Source organism: Ostrea edulis, chromosome 3, assembly GCF_947568905.1.
Source record: "Ostrea edulis chromosome 3, xbOstEdul1.1, whole genome shotgun sequence".
In the NCBI taxonomy this organism is placed as follows: Eukaryota; Metazoa; Mollusca; class Bivalvia; order Ostreida; family Ostreidae; genus Ostrea; species Ostrea edulis.
In genome coordinates, this window is record NC_079166.1 from 74012662 (window position 1) to 74021889 (window position 9228).

The 9228-nt window shown below is 33.5% G+C and overlaps 1 long non-coding RNA gene across 1 annotated transcript; it reads right to left on the minus strand.

Annotated features, from left to right (window-relative positions):
- Positions 1–306: 306 nt before the first annotated feature.
- Positions 307–4168, minus strand: LOC125653709 (uncharacterized). Its single transcript, XR_007362032.2, has 3 exons — positions 3735–4168; positions 2705–2789; positions 307–2575 (listed from the first exon to the last, which is right to left on the minus strand). It is a non-coding gene; the product is annotated as an uncharacterized LOC125653709 (long non-coding RNA).
- Between the last annotated feature and the right edge of the window lie 5060 nt (positions 4169–9228).

The following is a 9228-nucleotide window of genomic DNA, read 5'->3' on the forward strand; positions in this document are numbered from 1 at the left end:
TTTTTCAGTGGAGTTAACAGTTTGGTTTGTGTTGTCTTGACAAAGGTTGAAGCAAGAAAACACCTGTTTATAAAACACTGGAAACTTTTAAGGTAGAGATTGATAGGTTGATGCCAAAAAAATTAACCATTGAATTTTTTAAATTTCGATAAATGTTTATGATGAAGCTTTGATATAAAACATATTAAAAAATCAATGTTGGTAATCGACCTTGTTTTTGAGAAATATGGCAATTTTAATAGCACCTTCTTTAGTCTTTGCAAAGCGTAAAAAGTGAAGAAAAATAAGTAGAGAGCAATATACAAATAGAGCTATAACATTTTTATTGTAAAAAGGATCATAACTTGTCATATATGGTTTCAAACAACCTTTCACATAATTGTATATTACACATCAATTTCAAGTTCAGCAATCATTGTTAACATGCAACAACATTACTTCAACAAAGCTACATTGGCCTATTACCTTAAAATAATGAACAATATTTGCACACAGGGTCATACTTTTGCTTTAGCTGCAAAAAAATTACCCATCAAATTTCTTATTTTATTTCATTAAGTGGTTAGTCTATTAGTAAGTTAAATATAAGAAAAAAATTATACACCATAATGGGGTTCAATATGGAACTAGCAAAAAATTCCTAACCCCACCCTCTTTTTACAAACTACACATTTTCGTAAGAAAAAGGATTATTAAAAGATGTTGTAAACAATCCATCAAAAAAAGCTTGCTGAAATTCGAAGATTCTTTGTAATACCTTTTTTAAATTAATAAATATAATACAGAAAGTATGTATTTCAAATTTTAGCTTATACTTTGTTGTAGTTCTCGTTGTTGACCTTTGTGCACTTACACTCAGAATATAAATTTATCATACGTCATCACATTTGATGATTAATATTAGAGTTTTCCCACATAAAAATCCCCACAAAAAATAGAAATACAATTTATATTTGTTAAAACAAATGTCTCCATTACATCCCAACCCCTTTAATGTACTGCATGGTATGGAGGAGAAAGAATGAGCAGGAACATAGACATCATGAATTGCACTCCGCGCATTGAGAAGAAGGATTTAGCCAGCAGAGATAAACTACTGACTTTTTAATAACTTAAAATGTTTAAGCATTCGATCCCAAATTACCTCTGAGAATTGAACATGACAATAAGAAGGTTTCTATAAGTTATTTCAGGGGCGGATCGGGAATTGTAATCGGGGGGGGGGGACGGACTGTATGAGGCATGGGTCTAAAAGTAATTCAATAAATCAAAACGTTTTGTCAGACATTTATTTCTCCGAGAGTGGAGGAAATTATTGCTTCTTTTATCGTATACATTTTTCTAAACAACATACCACGATTTACCTTAAACTTGATAATTTTAGGGGGGCTCGCGCCGGTTGCCCCCCCCCCCCCCCCCCCCCGTTAAATCACCCAATGCATTTATGTATGTGCTCTTTCAATTGACCTTTTTGCACTCACAATGATTGCATTAATATTCAGTTATTTTTCATACAATTCTCTATAATAACCAGACACGCTTACCTATTATACCTATTTGAAGAAATTGATATGATTATACAGCATAGTGCACCAAATATGTTTAAATAACAACTTTATATTCAATATCAATAGAAAAATTTCAATCCAAGCGACCCATGGATTGATTGATTGTATCTTGTTTAACGTCTATCTCTCTCTCGAGCATTTTTCACTCATATGGAGACGTCACCAAGACCGGTGAAGGGCTTCAAATTTAGGCCTTTGCTCAGCGCTTACGGCCATTGCGCAGTGAGGGTTCTTTAGAGTGCCACACCTACAGTGACACTGGGAATCCGTTTTTAAGGTCATATCCGAGGACCCGTGACATTCACATCTGATGCCGAGCGTTTGGCAATGGAACTTTCATTACCTGTTTTAACGGCTTAGGTCTGTCTCGGCCGGGATTCGAACCCCGGCATTCTGCATGCGGGGCGAATGCTCTAACCTCTAGACCACCACCGTGGCTCGACCCATGGATCTCGAGGCCCATATCAGCTATCTTGCTCTCACAAATATATATGTATCTTCATAAGTTTATGAGTCCTACTTGTAGTCTCACACTGAAACAAAAACTCGCTATTGGATAACTCAGAATACATGCATACTGCATTATCTATTTGTAATTTCTCCCAGTTCACGGTATATATGCACTGAATGTGTTGGGGGGGGGGGGGGGTAGAAAATGAGAAATTCAAACACATTGATTAAAAGTTATAAAATTGGTATTTTATTTTCATTTAGAAATGTTTACTGATTTTGATATATCAAAAACTTTGAATAATCAACAATGTCACTTCATCTACATTTATGCAATATTATTGTCTTTAAGAAAGACATATAATAGTATACATGAGTACATGTACTTGTTTTCAATTAAATTCACACTTTAGTATGTTGCACAATATATCTGGGCTCACAAATACATTATTGATTCTATCCGAGTCCCACATTGTGCAGAAGTTCTTGAATTTTCTCTGTAACCTGTAAAGTTGTGGGGTTCAGGGGATATGACATCATCAATGTAAATGAAGTACCTGTTAAAATATATTCTGTATATTCAAATATTGAAAAAAAAGATGAATATGATTATTTAATATACTAAGAATTGTCTTTACAAATGTCTGGTGTTAAAATAAAAAATTCTATCTTAGAAAATACTCTACCTTTCTTGCTGATTTTCAAGGCAAATTGCTGTTGAAGTTGTTGACTCGAAGCCCATTTCAACTTGCACTGGTCCTTAGGATGACACTTAGGGAAAAAATCATCATAATTAATATTTGCAGTCAGTATTAATCATTAATTATACTGTGTCAGACAATGTCAATTTTAAAATTGTGTGTCTCAATGCATCTTCAGTGAACTTTAAAATACTGATATATTGAAAATTACATTTATTATGTTAATTTTTAAAATCTTGTCTGAAATCAGTATAATTACATATGTAACACTATGTTAAATGTGTGCAGTGCAGCAATGTGAACTCTTGCAGTAGTAGTACATCTGAATGATTGTTATTTACTTTATATTGTTACAGCTAACTTCTATTTAAACTGTACATATCCCATACACCCCCCACCCTTAATGAGGTGAATAAACATCATGATTATCATATTGCAATATGAGATGACAGATATGTTTTCATATGATAAACTGCCAGTTCATTCTAATAATATCAAAACAAGTCAACTCTAGATTTATCAGACATGTCTCCTTTACCAAGTGTGGGTCAAGAGAAAGACATACATATCTTATGTTCATACAATACATACATTTGCCTATGAGGGGGCTTGTGATTTTACAAAATATTAATATTTTAAATTGTAGACTTGCATGCTTGTGTGAAACATGAAACCCCAGATTTGAAATATCTCTTAGGTCAATGAAATTTCAAGATACAATAAGTACTATCATGTATACCAAATAGAAATTTAGTGCAACACAACACCCCCCCCCCCCAAAAAAAAACTTGTGAGAGCCCTATTTTTTTTAAATGTGGCATATACATGATATTCATTTACAATTACATGTGCTTGTAGGAGTTATATTTTGGGCACATATGGAATATATAAATGCAAAGAAAATGAAACATCTCCAAGTTGTGTGTTTATAGATGTTATTATAAAATCACGTTGTGAAATAGCAGAGGAAAAGTGGGTTGAATACAAATTTAATTTGCCATATTTTTTCACTTACCAAACGAAATTATAATCTCGTTGTCCACGTTGAATGCATCCATCGAATTCCTCTTCTCAGAAGAAACTTTGTTTAAACTCTCAATGACTACATAAACAGTATTGAAACCCGCAGCACTCGGAGTCAGACATGACATCACGATCACGCTACATCAACAACTTTGTAAAATTGTTTACGTAGCGCAGCTATGCATGGTCGTGAGGTAAAAAGTGCCATTCTGCACGGACGAAACATTTGGTCCACTATTATTACATTGACGTATTCCTAATCTAAACTATGGCCAATTGTCTCTATCTTTCGTCGAGACGACCCCCTCAATCATCGAGTCAGTCACAGCAACAACTTGTACTTTCGGAACCCCTTTATGTTTTTCAACTATTCTATGACGGTGTACGGAATTCCGGAAAATAAATTCACGTGAATATACACGATTTTTACTGATCACGTGGTTGCTATCCGTCTCTACCTTAAGAATGCCATAATTGTTAGTTGATGTTTCAGAAGTCTCAGCTAAATAATCAATGTCAACATTTAAAGTTTTGCTGAAACTTTCTGCATATTTTATAATTATATGATTACTTGTAATGAGGCGTGGAATCCACATGTCTTTTAGGGCTTCAAGTATCGACTACACCTATCCCTCCATCTTTAATACCTCCTATCAATGTTTTCCTTTTGATTCTTTTCTTTTTTATTCCATAAAAAATTATATATAATCCTATTGATGTCTTGTATAAACATAGGATCGGGTACTTCTAAAATGCTTGCAACATAAGTCAATTTTGATAAAGCCAGTGAATTAATGATTGTACATTTTCCAAATAATGATAGTTTTCTTTTTTGCCATGAATGAAATAACATTTCAATTTCATGATATGTTTTCATCCAGTTTTTATTGTAACATTCAATCTTATCTTGACCTATATAAATACCTAAACACTTTACGGCTTTCTTAGTTACCTTTATTCCCTTTACTGTTTCAAGCTCGTTTCTCGGGTTTCCGAGTAAAATACCCTCTGTTTTTGTGAAATTTATTTTTGACCCTGCTAATTCACAGAAACTATTAACAGTGTTTATTGCATGTTTTAGAGAATCGGTATCACTTAAAGCCAGTGTCAAGTCGTCTGCATGTTGAATATTTTCAATTTTATTTTCTAAGATTTTATTTTTAAAACCGTGAATCGAATTATTAGATTTTATTTTATCTGATAAAATTTCTGCAACAAATAGGTATAAAATCCCGGAAATTGGACACCCTTGCCTAATTCCTCTGTGCATCTGGCAAGTTTTAGAGATCCAGCCATTATTTTTTAAACGAAAGATATGATTTGTATAAAGTATTTTTATCTATTTGATAAAATTAATTCCAAAATTAAATGTTTCTAGTGTTTTGAACAGAAAATTCCACTCAACTGAAGCGAATGCTTTCTCAAAGTTGAGAAATATAGAATATTACACTTTAGTGTTGATCTTGGACCTGGGATTGACCGAAATCATTCGAGGTTTTTTTTCCTCCACGAGTATCTACGAGTATTTTCGTGTAGCTGCCTAAAAGGATCAATATAACCATTACTTTCCATTAACTCCAAGACCTTGTCCCTTGCCTTTGGGTTATTAGTGCTTTTATAATTGTAATAATCTAAATCTGGGTTTAAGACAAGATTCAAATCACAACACCAAATAATATTAGAACACTGCATATCATCAATGCATTTTTGTACATTATCAAAAAAGGCGGTTTGTCATTATTTGGACCATAAACATTACATATCAACACTTCATGACCTTCAATACATGCTTTAAGTAGTTAATAGTTTCCATCCACATCACCCTTTTCTGTAAGAGGTTTAAAATCAAAATTATTATTAACTAGAATTGCAACTCCTCTTGAATTTGTAGAATATGAACTAAAAAAGCATTGGCAACCCCACAAATTCTTAACTTCATTTTCAGTATCACATGAGAAATGTGTATCTTGTAAACAGTAGATATTATGATTTAAGGCTCTTAAATAATTAAAAACGTCTTTGCGCTTTACAATATCACCCAAACCTTGACAGTTTACAGAAATGATTTTACCCATTGGAATTTATAATGAAATAGACATTGAGTTATGAAAAAATGATACCCAACAGAACTTCAGAATCCCCAACGTTGTTAAAAGCATGCAAATAAAGATAAAGACAAAGGATTGATAGAAGAAAAGGCACATACATGTACACATAGGGATAAAGGAGAAAGTACGCTTAGCATATGAATTTGGCCTAGTAAAATCAAGAAAAATAAAGTAGAAGATGACACATTTTTACCTATCGAAGGCATTTGAGGGCAACACCCTTTCTTCAAATATACAAACGAAATGGTGTCAAATCGTCACATAGTAGAATAATACTCTCCCGAATTTACCTGGATCACTATTTCTTAGCCAAAACATCAAAATTTTACTTACATTTGTCAATATTATGATATGAGCACATTCAAGGCGATCGATGATATTTGCGTGTGCTAAACGAAATACTTCGATTAATAATAAAAGGGTCTTTCATCAATCGCCTTCCCTGTGCTCATGGTTAAATTATAAAATCTGACATCTCCGGGAAAAAATTACGCATCACACACATTTGATACTAAGATTACATATATGAGCGACAAATCATAAATTTAGGCCTGCGTTACCTTTTTGTGTAGTACAGATATGATATAAAGAAATATTAATAATAACATTTCTATTTTAAATTTATGTGATCATTATACATGTAATTTGGATTTTCAATTTCATTCAGTGTTATTATCTAAAACGATAGTGATATAGTCGACTGTAATATTATCGCTTGTTACATGAACTACACTCATTTGAAATTGTTTGCAATAAGACAAGGATAATAATTCTCGACCAACAAAAGTTATATTTATATCAATAGCACGTAAAAGGTCTTCTAGATAAGTAACTAAGTGGGTGAACAGTCTCAATGACATATACAGTGTGTGGAATGACAGTTCAATCGATTGCGGTTCTGGACAGGCTGGGGTGAACCGGGTAGAGGACTGAATTGGAACCAATAGAAATCGATCATATTTCAATAGATAATCTTAAAATTAAGTTTGATATATTAATACGAACAGCATTGTTTTGGTGTATTCCCATATTAATGTTTACATGTTCCACATGAACGTTTATATGTGGCCTTTGCGTTACGGAAGGGGATATATACTGGGAAAAGGCATACAAAAAAGGGGTTTTAACCATCCGAAATCTTCATCTTAAAGCTTTTAAGGTACTATTTTTTCTGGATTCAGTTCATCAGTCTCATTTGTATGAACATGCAATAAAAGCAAATTGTTTATTCGTATTTGGCTCATTGTTGATCTCAGTGATGTTTTCAATCTTTTCAGGGCACTGAATGAGCGCTCACTGGTAGCGTTAGTTGCAGGAAGTACCAAAATTACACGAGGGAATGAAAGATAGGGGGTGGGGGGGGGCGCTAACGAAAATGCATCCATATTTTCAAATACATGCACATGTATACAGAACATGTATTTAAAAATAAATGTTTTCATATTTTTTTCTAAAAACAGTAAGAGAACGTCTGATTAAAATCAAACCTCTCACTTCACTTGATCAACGGACGTTGCGTGGGAGCGACTGTCTGTCCATATATCGAGCGAAGTGAGAGGTTTGATTTTAATCAGACTGAGTAAGAGACGGTGATAATTCTATATCTAACGGTACCTCATTAGATACATCTACGCCTGAGTATTGGAGAGCGTTTTGAAACAAAATTGTTCAATGTTTTGGTAAACAAAGATTATAATTTAATTCGGGACGCATGGAATAGGAATCATGAGTTTGAGAAAAAAAATATCGTAGATTTTCAGAGCCCATACCATTAAAACAATTTTTACAATAGAATACAAGTAATTACTTCACATTTAACCATCTTTAGTCTTAACTTTTCAAACAAGGATTTTGATGGCTATGGTCATGATTGATTCAAATACACGTTATTTTAGATAGTTTTTGATTATGCAGTGATTTTTAAGGCCCATTTTGGGGCCGGATTTCGACCCTTTCCCCTCCTAAAAATTGTTAATTTTTTTCCCAATTTAGCTTGCATTGTTTCCAATAATAAAATTATGAAAGAAAAACATATTTGAAAAAAAAAACAATCGATGTGAAGTATATACATACGACTTAAAAAGAGTTATCCGAATGATGATTTGGATAGAATAGTTGAATATTTTAGAAGAATAAAGAAAATTAGATATGTAAAATAAAGATAATATTATATTTGATTTGATTTTAAAACTTATTTACTACAAAATTGATTTCTCCCAATTTGAAAGCCACAGGACCCTTGTAAAAAATGTAGAATAATCACTGTTATGTATGGTGTCCGGATGGAGACCATTTGCAAAAGCGTGACTGCGCGTTAGTCACAACACGCCATCACGCCAACAAGCAACGCATCTTCGCGCTCTCACGCCAACAAGCAACGCGCCTTCGTGCAGACAAAGCAACGCGCCTTCATGCTCTCACGCCAACAAGCAACACGTCTTCGCGCAGACAAGCAACGCGCCATCACACCAACAAGCAATGCGCCTTCGCGCTTTCACGCCAACAAGCAACACACCTTCGCGCCGTCACGCCAACAAGCAACGCGCCTTCACACCGTCACGTCAACAAGTAATACTCCTTCGCGCCGTGTTGCTTGTTGGCGTGACGGCGTGTTGTGACTAACACGCAGTCACGCTTTTGCAAATGGCCCTATCCGGACACCATAGTTATGATATTTCTATAATGTTATTGAAAACAATTTTTGTATGTATGTATCAACAAATTCTTACAAATTCTCCAAGGGATTTTAATTAACAAGGCATATTAAACTATTTTTTCTGTATATATAAGAATTGAGAAAACGTCATCAGACACGGATTGAAGACTCAACGTTAAATCTTGCACTTGCAAAACATGACAACTTTTCTACTTCATATTACAATTCAAATACACGTTAATTGTAAATAGTGTTGAATATGATATTTGTATGATGTTATTGAACAGATTTTTGTGTGTGTGTGTTAATAACTTTTTAAAAATTATCCAAAACATTTAATTAACAAGGTATATTGAACTATTTGTTTCTATATAAGAATTGAGAAAATGTCATCAGACACAGGTTAAAGACGCAACGTTAAATCTTGCACTCGCAAAACATGCCAACTTTGCTACTTCATATCACAAAAAATATACGTAATACATGGATATAATTACTATATATAGAAAGTACACACCCTATATAGTATTAGGGCATAAAATTACCAACTTCTGAAAATAGGCCAAAATTGACCGTTAGTGTACCTTCTCCTTTGATGATTATCATCAGTAAAAAGAGTTCAAATAAAAAAATCAAGTTAAATACTGACACGTGAGTCACTTTGTTTGGAACGTCGTCAACATGTTATGACCGGAAATGTTATTTGGATAACTAATGTCTGA